Below are 15514 nucleotides of genomic sequence, written 5' to 3'. Positions count from 1 at the left end.
TTCACCTGTCAAGCTGCCTGACTTCCTGTCTAGGCTCTAAAGAGACAGGGAGCTCCCTGCTCTATTCACATGGAAAATTCTAGCACATAGCAAACATAATACACAGCTTTTGGATAAAATAACAAATATGTATTCCAGCTACATTCTAACACATGTTTTAAACAAGGCTTCTGCTTAACTCTGAGCACCTAGAAAAACCTACATCCTCTATACAAAAAAGGAATCTTTTAACATCTGTAGCAGCTACAAAACAGCCCTGGGCAATCTACATAATATATACAAACAACCTATATGTATGTGTATGTATGTGTATATGTATGTGTATGACTCTTTGCAACCCCATGGAATGTAGCCCACCAGGCTCCTCTGTCCAAGGGATTTTCCAGGCAAGAATACTGGAGTGGGTCACCACTTCCTCCTCCAGGGGATCTTCCCATCCCAGGGATTGAACCCACATCTCCCGTGTCTCCTGCATTGACTGGTGGATTCTCTACCACTGCACCAGCTGGGAAGCCCCATGTATATGTATATATACGGCCTCCCACATGATAGAATTCATTTACAATAAACATAACACACATAAATGATAAATGAGTGTTTTTAACAACACAGCATAACAAATTAAGAGGAAAGATGGTAAGTCATTGTAACTTGTAACAGTAAGATGGGCTGAAAATCTGACCAAGCCCCTCTCACTCACCCACCCAGCCTGCTTTTCCACACTGAGGGCCTCCTCCCACGGAGTAGAGCTCAGGCTATCAAACATGCAAAAGGCCAGAGGCAGTGGAGGATTCATCTGCACGCTGGAAAGAATGTGCGGAGGTAAACCTTGATCGTCTTCCACATCAAAGGAAAGAGTGAATTGCTATCCCGCCCACCCAGGAGAAATGCCTACGTTCCTCCCTGAACATCTTCTCCCCACTCTCAAGAGAGAACATATTTAGCTGTTTGATATTATTCCATCCATTGAATTTATTCAGTTCTCGTATCAGCTGCATTATTCCATCTGCCTACCCAAATCTCTATCTTAGAGTCATCCACACATTTCAAACTCACGACATCCATTATTCTGTAGAAAACAGTCTTCTCTAGTCCTGTCCTATGCTCCTGACACCATCCTAGGGGCCCAAGACACAGATCTCAGCCCTGACAACCCCTCTCACCACCCACATCCACCTGGTCACTTCTGTAATCTCCTAGATCTCTCTCAGATCTTTCCACACCTCTGCTTCCCTACTGCCTTAAACCGTGCCCCATACATCACTTCTGAACTTGGACAACTTCTTAACTCCTCTCCTAACAACCCGCTGCCAGAATCAGGGCATCTAACTCCGCTCACCCAAGTGTTTTTCTACTAGTCTGCAGGGATCGTGTCTGGCTAGTCACCAATGTATTTCCCTCCAGTACCGAAATGAATGCTGAGCATAACCGAAGAGGCAAAAATGACCATATGAATGAATGACCACATGAGAAAGACGGTCAGTACTCGCAGAATTAGATTTCACCACCTGCCATAAGCTCAAAGTGACAGTGTCTAAACGTCTGTCTCTGAAGCAGAGGTAAAAAGACTTATTAATCCGAGGCCCACACCCAAAGGTAAATCATCATTTCACACACTGCCACACGCACTCATAATATAATTACACATTCTTTTATGCTGCCTGACATGTTGGAGCTCTTTCATGATAAAATGTATAGAATCATGAAGAATGATCTTTCTTTCCCAGAAGGAAAAGAAAAACTATGCAAATGCAAAGCACAGGTCTCCTAGACACCTTCCAGGACACACGAACAAGCACACCATCATCTTCAAGTCCTCCGTGGCCTGAGGAGGGGGTCCACTAATACCCAGATCAAATCCCAGAATTACCAAACAAGGCCACTTTTCACCATCACCTATTGGGGAAATCCACGTGAGCCCATCATCCAGCTGGGGAAAGAGGTACTCGACGTTAGGTAATCACATATGCAATCACGCCCATTTGCTTATGAAATTTCAAAGTTTGCACTAAGACTGAAGGACAACAACATTCTTCCTGTCTCATCGGGCAATTGGTTACCGAAAGAGAAACGTGTTAACCCTGAGTGGTCGGCAAGTAGGGCCATGCCAAGAAGACCCACGCCCGCCTTCCAGGCCTCTCCCACAAGACCAACATAAAACAAAGGCAGGGAGAGCCTTCCCAGAGAGGGAAGGCGGGTACTGTAACCTCACTGCCTGCGCGTGAATCCTGGCTGAAGCGGTGTGGCCTGGGACAACAGCCTTGTCTCTGTGATACAGCTTTCTCACATTTAAATGGAGCAATCTTCACGTGCATTTCAACAGAGGATGGGACCTCAGGAAATAGCAACAGTTAACAGAAAGGCAGATGAGAAAGAGCCCAAGGGGAAAAAAGAAAACATCAAGGTCCTACTATATGGCACAAGGAACAGCATTCAACTTCCTGTAATAAACCATAATGGGAAAGAAAATGATACAGTATAATATGTATAACTATCATTTTGCTGTACGTCAGTAACTAACAAAACACTGTAAATCAACTATATACTTCAATTTTTTTAAAAAGGAAGCTGTGCTGTGCTTAGCGACTCAGTCATGTCTGACTCTTTGAGATCCTATGAACTGTAGCCTGCCAGGCTCCTCTGTCCATGGGGATCCTCCAGGCTAGAATACTGGGGTGGGTTATCATGCCCTCCTCCAGAGGATCTTTCCAATCCAGGAATCAACCCCAGGTCTCCCGCATTGCAGGCAGATTCTTACCGTCTGAGCCACCAGGGAAGCCCCCCACCCCCCATCAAAAAAAAAAAAAAAAGAATCCAAATATATAAATTTAAATAAATTACTGGAGTGATAATAGCTCTCAGGTGGTGGTGGTCGTTGAGTTGCTCAGTCGTGTCCAACTCTTTGCAATCAGGGGTTGCACTGATGATTAAAGGAATTAATATTTCTTATCACAATGCCTTATCACATAGAGCACAATATCTAAGTGCTCTATCAATATAACTATATTACAACAATAATATATAAACCTTAGTACTAATCTCACGCCTCTCATCTTCCCAAGGGATTCTATGCCCTACCAGTTCTCTTAAACACTAAAAGCAGTGGTTCTCAAACTTTATAGCATGCGCCTGAATCATCTGGAAGGCTTCTTAAAACACAGACTGCTGTGCCACAGACACAGAGCTGCTGATTCAGGTGGCCTGGGATAGGGCCTGAGAACATGCATTTTTAACAAGTTCATCACAGGTACATGGGTGCGGGTGCTGCTGGTCTGGAAAGACTTGTGAAAAATAGTGACTACGGGCTTCTCTGCATCAGTGGAGGACGGTGTACAGGTCCAAACTTCCAGGGCTTCCTACGGCCGTCATCCCATACGCTCTTCCACCTCAGCATCTCCACCCATGATTCCAAACTCAGCTCAAGCATCAGGACCTCGGAACTGGCACCAACGCCATACTGTCATCAATGAAATAAGCTCCAGGAGGCCAGGAGCTCCCCGGCATCAGAACCTGGCCTTACTCAGTGCACAGGACACAGAAAACCTTCAATAAACGGCGCCAACACTCAAAGGCAGACCTGGAGAACCAACTAAAGCGGAAGGTCTTAGGGACCAGTGGGAGCTTCCTCTCACAACTATTCACTGGAAAGGAAGGGCCCTGAGACCACAATGAACCCACCGGCAGCTTCTCTGCTCAGTGGACCATTAACTCTTTGCCTCAAACCACAGCGGGTGCTCCCACGCTTTGAAGGTAAGCGAGCTTCAGTTTCTGGTCTCTCACTGGCATAGCGCACCCCACCCCGAGGGCTTCAAGCCTCTCTTTAGGAGATGCTGAGTGTTCTTAGGGACAAGGTTGCAATCAGAAAGCATTTTTATGTAAGCTTTTCTGGTAAATGGCCCCAAAAGATCTCAGCAGAAACAAGAAAGCAATCACCAGCAAATGGTTGTAATTTTTTTCCGTTCTAGGTAAGCATTCACTTTCATAGCTAATTTGGTATTATTTTTCCTAATGAGGATCCCCTTACTGTTTACCTTTCAGGTATCACAAAATCTGGAACTGCTCCTTTCACACGCCATGCACACGCTTCTCCTTGGCCCTTTGGCTGTTCTGTGAATTTCTCCAAAACATCATCCATCCTGCCCCTTCCTTACAGCATCTTAACCAAGCCAACCACACGTTTATAAACACCAGCCAGGTAGGACTTCAAATGCTTTTAAGAAGTTCAAGGTGTCTTGTCGATTTCTCTATACAATGAGGATGGGATGGGGGCGAAATGTGCCAAACACAATCCAGGCAGAATATTTACCTGATCCTCCCAACACAGGGAAAAGGCTTTTCTTCAACAGAAAACACTTTCTTCTACACCTGAAGATAATTTCAACATGAAACCCCTCAATTTTCTTAGGTAATTACCAGCAATTGCAAGGAAGGTTTTAAGAAACCAAGTGCTCTCCATGTCAGAAGATAGTATTTAAAATTCTAAGTACTATTTTCATTCTCATCCTAAACAGTATAATAACTTTAATTTGAAAATCACTTGTGTGGTTTACATGCACTTAAAGAAATCATCCGTTGAGCTGTTATGGATCATTCATTCAAAAGGCTAAATTGGTATTTTAGGATTCTCTCCTAAATAAGCATGTTGGAGTACTCTGTACTTCTAGAGAGACATTTAAGGAATAATAGATATATCTTTTAAAATAAATATTATATATATTCAGCAATGGTTATAGATTTATACATACACACAAAGTCCTTTCTAGGTGGCAACAGTGACCTCTATTTACCTGTAAACTATGGGTAGAAATCAAGATGAAATACATTAAAGCATATGAATAATATGAAAATTAGCTGATACTTCAATATGTAATACACACAGGATATATATAAAGTTTTACTAATTTGCCCAACTTGGCTATGCTGCTGCTGCTGCTGCTAAGTTGCTTCAGTCGTGTCCAACTCTGTGCGACCCCGTAGACGGCAGCCCACCAGGCTCCCCCATCCCTGGGATTCTCCAGGCAAGAACACTAGAGTGGGTTGTCATTTCCTTCTCCAATCAACTTGGCTATATTAGGTCCTTAAAAATATCTTAAGGAAGACAATAAAATTTCTGTTTTTTAAAATACTGTTCATCTTGTCCCAGATTGGTCTCAGTTTAACAACCCCCAAAAAATGAAAACAATGTTCATTTTATTCACGATGACTTTCCCAGGTGACTCAGTGGCAAATAATCCACCTGGAAAGCAGGAGACTTGAGTTTGATCCCTCGGTTGGGAAGATCCCCTGGAAAAGGAAATGGCAACCCACTCCAGTACTCTTGCCTGGGAAATCCCACGGGCAGAGGAGCCTGGTGGGCTACAGTCCATAGGGTCGCAGAGCCTATCACTACGTAGCAACTAAATGACAACAACTTTAACTCTCAGGATGTGTAATTCTGAATTCTCATTTCTATTAAATCTGCAGATTTACACTGTCTCACAGTAACTTGGAATAGTGAAAAAGCATGGATTCTGACTCAGAAATATCCACGCTCAACTCCCAGGTCCACCAGTTCCTATGAACAAATTCCTGGATTTTTCCCTGCCTTAGTTTCTCATCTGTTCAGAGCTAGTAACATCCCCTTGGTGAATTTTATGCAACATTTTAAGGAAAGTGACTAGCATGGTGCTTGGTACAGAGCTGACTTTTCTTGAGAGTCCCTTGGACGGCAAGGAGATCAAATAGGTCAGTCCTAAAGGAAATCACCTCTGAACATCCATTGGAAGGACTGATGCTGAAGCGCCAATACTTTGGCCACCTTATGCGAAGAGTTGACTCATTGGAAAAGACCCTGATGCTGGGAAAGGCTGAGGGCTGGAGGAGAAGGTGGCAGCAGAGGATAAGATGGCTGGATGGCATCAAAGACTCAATGAACATGAGTTTTAGCAAACTCCAGGAGATAGTGGAGGACAGAGGAGCCTGGTGTTGCTGTCGGTGGAGTTGCAAAGAATCAGACGCGATTTTGCAACTGAACAACAAAACTAACCTTATTTTAAGTATGGTTTGGAGAATCCTTGCCACTTGGATGTGACCAGGCTAACGATACATATCCTCTGAAGATTTTCCTTTTCCCTACATTTAAAATGCTTATTACCAGAGATCAAAGAGGTGCCGCAAAAACAAAAGCACAATGCGCCACTGCTATCTAAACAGCCACCTGTGAGAAAGGACTGCCCAAAAATTCCCTTTTGTATCCACACCTGTGCTACCACACAGCACACCAGCCTGTGTGCTCTCCTAGAGGTTCCCCCCTTGACAGACGTGCAGCTAACGTCAGTTACGTGGAAATGCTGCTGATCCAAGCAAAAAGTGATTGCTAATGGGAATCGTAATCCATAGACCTGTTTGTGATTTGGTGCGTCGGTGAAGCAGGTTTTCTAGAGTCCCCAGGTTCACCGCGAGGCTTTTCAGTAACTCCAAGTGCCCGAGGCCGATGAAATTTCTAGAGCAGGCTCCGGTAAGCACCGAGGCACGGGTGAAACCCCCACACACCGCGCACAAGTTGCTTCAGACGCTCTAACCCACTTCGTGGAAACTCAACCAGATTTACCAGCCACCAATGCACCATTTGCTTAACAAATGGACAGTGAGCTGGGGAACTAATTGCTGAAGCAATTGCCTCTCGAGTTCGCCACCACTACCGCCGTATTTTTTTTTTTTTTTTTTTTTTTTATGTTACGAGACACTCTGTAACCTATACACAATTATCAGTGGGCTCTCTGCGCAAGGAACCCAAGCGGATTCTCCGGGTTTCCACGAAGGGGGTGCATCCAATTCCGCCCAAATGAGGGACTGGCCTCTGCAGAAAGGAGTCCCCAAGGAGACCAAACGTTGGTCCTTCAAAATGCAGAGATCCTGGGGCAGGCTGCGGTGCGCCCTCCCGCACCCCGATGCTCGGCGTACCTTTCTGACTCCTGAACCGGCAACTCCACTGGCTTCCCTTCCCGGCCGCTCAGGATCCCCAGTTCTGTTGGCAGCGGACACCCCTGCCCTCCTCGCACGAGCAAGGAGCAGCCCGGTCGCCCCGCTTGCCCGCGCGGCTTCACCTGTCAGAGGCCAAGTCCCAGGAGCTGCAGAGGGGCCGGAGCGAGCCCCTTACCTGCGCGGGCACAGCCTTCGGGGCTGCTGCCGCCGCCACTCGCGAGCTCCGAGAGCCGCCGGGACACGGCGGGGGCCGGGGCATCGCCGGGAGCAGCGCGACTTCCTCGGCCCCGCCTCCCGCCGGCCCCGCCTTCGCGCCCCGCCCCCGCCGGCCCCGCCTCCGGAGCGGGGGGGCGGCGGCGCACCGCCCTGGAACCCCCGCCCTGGCGTCCCGGCGCCCGAGCCGGGCAGAGAAGCTCCGCGGGGTGCGGGGAGGAGGCTCTGCCGCCGGCTTCTGGCTCGGTGAAGAGGAAGCGGTTACGTTTATCTCCTTCGTCTGAGTTGATTCACAGGAAAAAGATGTGTCCAAAAAGTCTGGCTAAGGGAGTTGAGACTCCTCGCGTTGTAGTGCAGGATAAGAACGAAGTGTGGGCCAGTGTGGCTGGGAAACCTGTAATTAATTAATCGCTTGTCTCGCTGATGCGCACACCGTGTCTCTCCCTAAATGGCTCAGACGGTAAAGAACCCGCCTGCAATGCAGGAGCCTGGGTTAGATCCCTGGGTTGGGAAGATCCCCCGGAGGAGGGCTTGGCAACCCTCTCCAGTATTCTTGCCTGGAGAATCCCACGGACAGAAGAGCCTGGTGGGCTACAGTCCATAGGGTCGCAGAGAGTCGGACACAACTGAGCGACTAAGCAGCAGCAGCAGCAAAGGTTCAGTGGGAGGGGAACCGCCTCCGTTTTTACCACGCAGACCCTAAGAGGTGCCAGAGGCAGGCGTCCTATGAAACCCATGCCACGTGCGCGCGATTGAGGGTGGAAGTCGGCCAACCAGATACACGGAGCTCCGTTTCTCATCTTTAAAGTGAGGTGACATTCTCGAGCTGCCGGAACACTTAAGAGTCTCTTAAAGATCCCTAAGTGCGATGACTGGCACTAAGGCGTTCAGTAAACATTGGCTTTTGTTCCTTACCCGTGAATTTTTTCTACTTCTTCCTTTTTCTTTTCCTCCTGCTATAACCTTGCACTGTATTTACTCTTTATCTCTGCCCTGTCACTTTATCTTCTTACTAAGCCTTCATCTACGGGGCTCCGAGTCTGTGCCCTGCAAGGCGTTGGGTGCTTAGGAGATGGTTCTGTGAGATCCCTGCCCGCTGGGAGGTCGGGAATTCACAAGACATCCCCACCACCCACAGGAAAATAGCTTTGAAATTAGATACAAGACAGTTAAACAGGCTAAACTGGCTGTGAGACCGACCTGGCATTCAATAGGTTGTTGTGGGTCTGTGAGCTGGTAAGGAGTATAATTGATGTAATTGGTGGCTTAGAAGAGCTCCACTGAAGCTGGAGTCAGAATGACCTCAAATCCAATCCTGGCTTGGCAACTGGTTGTGTAAGCAGTAACTTCACTTAAAGTCTGAAATTCAACTCTCCCTTTAAAAAAAAAAACAACCTGGAATTAATGTAATAAACTTGCATAGATTCTGAGCAATGATTCATTTATATAAAGTACTTAACACAGTGTTCTAGCCTATGTTTAGCACTTAAGAGAGGTTAGGTGATGATAAGAGTAGAGTAGGAAATGGAGGCTGGGGAGATAAAAAGTTAGAAAACGTGAAAACTTAGGAAATTTTAGGAGTGCTGCCATCATGGTGAAAAGCACACTTCTCATTAACAGCTCATTAGTGAGCAAAACTGGTCACCAGTTTCTGTGCTTGGCATGAAACACGTGATCATGTTTAATGTTCACAAATCTGAGAGAAAGTTCATAGCATCCCTCAGATAGGATGAGGAAAGTTAACCTCAGAACCATGAAATAACCGGCCTGAAGGAATGAACCAAGTGAGGAGTGGACTCAGAGAAACCTGAGTTAGAGGGCAAACCTGGGCTTTTTCCCACTGTTTTCCACACAGCTACAGCCCCTCCCTGCGAGAGCCCAGGAAACAGGGAGAATGACGTAGGAAATGAAGAGGCACACTGGGTAGGAGAAATCGCAGCCACACCTTTAAAGGAGACTAAGGATACAACCGAGTTAAAATAGTAAATGAACCCACAGGAAAAGCTTTTTGCTTCTAAAACGCCTGCCGCAGTGGAGTTCCTGTTCTGTGGTTCCTGTAGCCTAACCACAAGTTGAAAATGACTAACAGCATTTTTCAATCATTAAATGCTACAGAAAGTGAAACATCAAAAGATCATAGAAATCTAAGGTCATGTCTCTTCTCTCTCACCACAGTACCTTCTTCTGTCCATCTCCCTTGAGTTTTTGGCTTTTAATTGCCCATACATGTCATCTGCCTCTTTCTAATATATTTCACCCAGTGAGTAAATACTCCTGTTGTTTTAACCAGTGTAACTTCACGGCATAACCATAAGCAGCACTTAGAACAGCAGCTGGACTTGTATAAGTGGCTGATTTCCATACACTGTTGTTACAATGACTTGCTTGATTTGAAAAGGGTTTGAACCAAGTCTTACAGGCATTGTCATAGTTCTTTAAAAAAAAAAAATAGAACTCCTTGCATTTTTTTTTCATTTTTATTGGAGTATAGTTGCTTTATAATGCTGTGTTCGTTTCTACTGTACAACAAAGTGAATCAGCAAGCATATACATATGCTCCCTCTGTTTTGAATTTCCTTCCCATTTAGGTCACCACAGAACATTGAGTCGAATTCCCTGTGCTATACAGTAGGTTCTTATTACTTACCTATTTTATGCATAGTAGTGTATATATTGGAGAAGGAAATGGCAACCCACTCCAGTGTTCTTGCCTGGAGAATCCCAGGGACGGGGGAGCCTGGTGGGCTGCCATCTACGGGGTCGCACAGAGTCGGACACGACTGAAGTGATGCAGCAGCAGCAGTGTATACATGTCAATCTCAATCTCACAGTTTTTCCCCCCAGCACCAACCCCCCCCCCCGCCCCGACCTTTCCCACTTGGTATCCATACATTTGTTCTTTACATCTGTGTCTCTATTTCTGCTTTGTAAATAAGATCGACTATACCAATTTTTTCAAACCTTGCTTGTTAATTCACATGAGCAACAAGATATTTGACCTCTGAAGAAACAGCCCTATTGTCAGTATGGTGATTGAACATATGCTTGGTTGCAAGACGCTCTAATAACTTCACTTTTTAAAACTGTGAAATGGCAGCTGTGTCTTCTGTGGGTCGCATGTGCTACTTTGCTGTCAGACTGTCGTGCCCTCAGAAGCCCTGTCATGGAGGGACGTTAGCAATGTGGTGCCTGTTCAAATGAACCAGAGCAATTTAAACAGGACGAGGTTTGTGGTCACCTAGAACCTCTGCCCAGGGTGTTAAAGTGTTCTCTAAAAGAGAGAAAACTATGTCTGTAAATGCAGAGGAGCAAGAACTCCAGCTCTTTGGTAGGAAATCATGGCAGGCCTCCTCATGTCTTCCTGACGGAGCTGGCCAGATGGTCAGACCAGTCCAGCTCGAACTGAAGGGCTCAAGGCTAATCCTGGGAGGACAACTCCCTTGAATGCCCAAGAAAGAGGTTTCTGAGCTCTACTGACAAAGATATTAAGGGCTTGGTGCCTAGCATCTCTTATCTCTGTTGGTGCATCTTATCATTTCTGGGCCAACAAAAGCTGAAGTAGAAAATCAATTGCAGTATAAACATGTAAGTCTAGAACTCTTAGGCCGTGAAGCTGATGCCAGGGTTAAGGCAAAATTTAGTCTATGGTCCAGGTGGCCGATGTTTAGCGTGTGTTCTAAGGAGGATGCTTGTGGACCTTGTTACATGGCATTGAGAAAACGGCATTTCTTTTATTGTTCATGCAAATAGGCTTTGTTATTATATTTACTCAGGGATTTTTTTTTCTGTCTTGTAATTGTCATGGCAGATTATAGAAAGCATATGCCCTTTTTATAGTGGCAGTTGTGGAAAGATCAAATTTAGTGACTCGCCGCAGGCTTGGCTCTGCCAACTAGATGTGTGTTTTCCTGCAGGCGGCTGGTAGGGTTTCAGTGTTTTGAAGAAAGGTGTGGCTCCAACAGAAATGAGTGTTACTTTCTAATTACTCAGAAAGAAGACTTACTGTAAAGCCTTTCTTTGGAAACCAACTGTTGGTCATATTAATAGTAAGTTTACATAGCAAATGATTGGGTTCGCCAAGAAGTTCGTTCTTCTGGAACATGAAAACCCAAAAGAAGTTTTTGGCCAACCCAGTATTTAAACTGCTAGTGTCAGTCACTCAGTCGTGTCCATGTCTTTGCGACCCCGTGGACTGTAGACCGCCAGACTCCTCTGTCCTTAGAATTCTCCAGGCAAGACTACTGGAGTGGGTTGCCATGCCCTTCTCCTGGGGAATATTCCTGACCCAGGGATCAAACCTGAGTCTCCCTCATTGCAGGCAGATCCTTTACCATCTGAGCCACCAGGGAAGCCCTCTCACAGCCACCACAAGCTATTTAGCTGGGAATATTTATAGGTGTCAGCTTCCTCAAAGTTCCACTTTTATGGATATTATGCTTTCTACAGGTGAGAATTTCTATGACCAGTGTGAACACATGCTAATAGTTGCTTTTAAAATGTTAAATAAATGAATAAAAATTAAATGCAAATGTTAAAATCATTATAGAGACATGAGAGTAAACCTTAAGAACCTTAATCCCGGTTCATTAGATGGCTCAAACAGACCCAAACTTACTGCTTTCGTGGGAAACTTGGCCTGGCTCAGGGCTGTCCTTTATCACCAACTGGTGATGTGAGTTACATCCATTTAGCTAGGTGCTTCAACACTCTTCCAGACTGAACCGGAACAGGAGAGTGTTTCACCCTGTACATCGTTGCTGTGGCCCCCTGTGGAATCACTTCTCTAGAATGTGCTCTATTGTGTGTCCATTGGCTGTAGTGAGGCGTGTCTTAGGATCAGTCCAGAGAAGCAGCTTCTTGAATTTACACTTGAAATGTTAGCCAGGATCATTGCTTTTAAAATTCCAGTGATCAAGGCAGAAGTTGTGTATCATCTCAGGAAGGCAAATGTGGGCTTTCCTGAAGCAGTTGGCTTGTTTGCATCCTCTGGGTTCCACAAGTAACTCATGTGGATCTGTTTTCCTGCCTAATGTTTTTTGTTCCTTTGTTTGTAAAATCAGAGGATAATTGCTTTACAATATTGTATTGTTTTCTGCCATCCGTCAATGTGAATCAGCCACAGGTGTATATATATATATATATATATATATATATATATGTACACCCACCTCACCCCACCCCTGTAGGTGGTCACAGAGCACTGGGTTGAGCCCTCTGTGTCACACAGCAAATTCCCACTTGCTGTCTATTTTACATTTGGACCCTGAGAATGGAAGAAAATAATTCCAAATGAAACAACTGACCAAGGACTTATTTCCAAAATATACAAGCAACTCATGCAACTCAATACTAGAAACAAAGAACCCATTCAAAAAACAATGGGCAGAAGACTTAAACAGACATTTCTCCAAAGGAGACAGACAGATGGCCAACAAACGCATGAAAAGATGCTCAGCATCGCTCCTTATTAGAGAACTGCAAATCAAAGCTACAATGAGGTATCACCTCACACCCATCCGAATGCCCATCATTAAAATATCTGCAAACAATTTGGAGAGGATGTGGAGAAAAGGGAAGCTTCTTGCGCTGTTGGTAGGAATGTAAATTGATACAGCCACTATGGAGAACAGTAGATGGAGATTCCTTTAAAAACTAGGAGTGGCGCTACCATATGACTCAACAGTCCCACCACTGGGAATATACCCTGAGAAAACCACAACTTAAAGAGGCATATCCCCATGTTCATCACAGCACTTTTACAACAGCTAGAACATGGAAGCAACCTAGATGTCCTGTCTAATTTGACTTTGAGAATGCTCAGGGTGACCCATCTCTGTCAAATATTTCAGAAATGCTTTTTCATACATTGTGTAATAGACTTATATTCTTCTGACTTGCCCTAGGCCTGAAAATAAAGGGATTTTCAAGGTCAGGGTATTAAGATAATGTTTTTCCATGCAATGAGACACACACCTATCGAGACAGTTACCTGCATAACTAATATCCAGTGAGCGGCTACAACCAGGACCACACATTAGGATGCTCACAGGGACCAAGGTGGTGAGCTCAACGGGTGACTGTGGCCACATTGAAGAAAATAGAGACTGTCCAAACCTGCCGAGCACGGGCTCACCTGCTGCTGCTGCTAAGTCGCTTCAGTCGTGTCCGACTCTGTTCGACCCCATAGACGGCAGCCCACCTGGCTCCCCCATCTGTGGGATTCTCCAGACAAGAACACTGGGGTGGGTTGCCATTTCCTTCTCCAATGCATGAAAGTGAAACGTGAAAGTGAAGTCGCTCAGTTGTGCTCAACTCTTAGCGACCCCATGGACTGCAGCCTACCAGGCTCCTCCGTCCATGGGATTTTCCAGGCAAGAGTACTGGAGTGGGGTGCCATTGCCTTCTCCACCGGCTCACCTAAAGGCATTCAAATTCTATTCTTGTTACTTCCGTGCTGACCAAAGCATGCAGGTGGCCAGCTGCCAGGTAGCCATTTGTGTTCCCTGATCAACAATGTGTCCAAGCTCTAAGATAAACACTATGGATAGAAGATAAATAAAATATGATAGTTTCTGCCCTCCAGGGGTTCACAGTTGGGTACAGGAGAAAACCATGTAAACAAGCAGGATAAATTTTCAAAGGGAGGAGTTTCTAACAGCAGTACCTGCAGGGCCCAGCATCAGGTGCAGGAGATCAAGTAGAAAATATCTAAGAGAATTAGCAGGAGCGGTGACTCCTCGGAGCCCTAAGTGCTGAGAAAGGAGATCCTGATGTGGGAAGCCTAGCTCACAGCCCTGGAATGAACCCACACTCAACAGAAGAGTGAAGATCAATTCAGGCAATGAAACCAGACCTGCTCAGCCATATTTCCCTAATTGTTCACTCAAGCAATCCTAAAATTTAAATACAGAGACATAGAAATAATAACAACATTTTTGGTTAAAGACATTAATAAGTTTTGGACTTCAAGCCTCCAGTCTATCTTTGTGACCTGGGATGTATAATTTGATTTAAGTTTTAATTCATGCAGCCTCCAATTACTGGTTGTAGCAATGACCTACAAAGAAAATACAGAATCACTAATGAATGGATTGAAGAGTAGTCAGAAAACACATGGGGCTTTATTAAATGTGTAATAACGATATTTTCAGGCTGGCTCAGTGTACAATTATCTGCTTTACTGATATTTAAGGTGCATCTTTAAAATGACTGTTGCTGCCACTTTCTGAAAAAATCTGGGTCCAAAATAGAGAATAAAACAGTAAGAAATCTGATCTCAAAACCAGTTTCTTATTCTCCAGTATACAGAAGTAAAATCTTTTGTATTATTGGAAAATACCTAACTATGTATACTGAAAAATTATAGCTTCTGCAAAGCACTTATTCTTTTTAAAAATAGCTTTGTTAGTTGGAACTATTAGGTTGATTTTAAAATGAGGAATAGGAAGGATAAAGCCCTATTTAGTTCAACACAAAATATATTTTCGATCATTTAACAGGAAGGGAGTCTATTTTTCTCAGCCTATTCACTCAGTGTCAGACTTATTTAGTTGTAGCTTTGAATTTTTTTTACAATGATCTTTGCACCCACCCTCAGAATAGACTGTGACCTGTCTCTCCTGATGGCTTTTGGTGAAGAGAGAACCTGCTTGATGAATTTTCAAAACACGATTCTACTTTAGAACCTCTTATTTGAAAATCCCAACTTTATATTTCAAACTGAACATGCTTCACCCTGCACATTCATTGGTAAGATATGCTCAGGAATTCCATAAAACTAAGGTGGGAATTCAAGTTACATGCTGGTACAGGAGATTAAAACATTCCATGGTTTTGTTACACTTTGTGTCCATTTTGCCTCATTTCTGACACTTTCTTCCCCAGCAATGAAATCACTTCTCTGGAGAATGAAGAAAATCCCAACAAGACACCATTTCAATGGAATAAACTGTATTTGAGTGTATTACATGAAATTTAATTTTGTTAAATTGAAGACTTTTGTTAACTGGAGTTTTGTTAATCGACTGTTTCTCTAAATTGTAGAGTCAGAGGGAGTAGGCTCAGAGGGCCAGTGTCCAAAATGCTTGTTGAAGACGTTGTCATGTTACCTGCACGTGTTTTTCATAGCTCTGAAGTGCTCATCTCAGCAAGGTGTGCTGGGGGTGACTTGTGGCCCCAACAAGCTGGAAGCTTCCATGGTCTCTTAGTGATGAAACACGGCAGGAGAGTAAAGGACAGAATTAGAAGCACCGTAGGAAGTGCGAATGGATGTCTAAAGGGCGGAAATTAAAAATGAAAAAGCAAGTGATCAATGAAGAGTGTTGATTTTAAAGCAAGC

General features: G+C 44.6%; 1 protein-coding gene across 7 annotated transcripts in view; it reads right to left on the bottom strand.

The window, feature by feature from the left end:
- Positions 1-7246, bottom strand: part of MCTP2 (multiple C2 and transmembrane domain containing 2) — a 261080-nt gene extending 253834 nt beyond the window's left edge. For 3 of the 7 annotated variants that reach the window (XM_086365348.1, XM_086365346.1, XM_086365347.1), the window contains exon 1: positions 6943-7195. The gene's annotated coding sequence lies outside the window, so the exon portion shown is untranslated. Of the gene's footprint in view, positions 1-6942 lie in introns of all 7 variants that reach the window. The other 4 variants (XM_086365350.1, XM_086365349.1, XM_086365352.1 and 1 more) reach the window with 3 other exon arrangements.
- Positions 7247-15514: the final 8268 nt, after the last annotated feature.

This window comes from Bos grunniens, chromosome 21, assembly GCF_055505025.1.
Source record: "Bos grunniens cultivar Pamir isolate PY7600 chromosome 21, Bosgru_T2T1.0, whole genome shotgun sequence".
Taxonomy (NCBI): domain Eukaryota; kingdom Metazoa; phylum Chordata; class Mammalia; order Artiodactyla; family Bovidae; genus Bos; species Bos grunniens.
The sequence above is the reverse complement of the archived record's forward strand: the minus strand, read 5'-3'. Positions and strand labels throughout refer to the sequence as shown.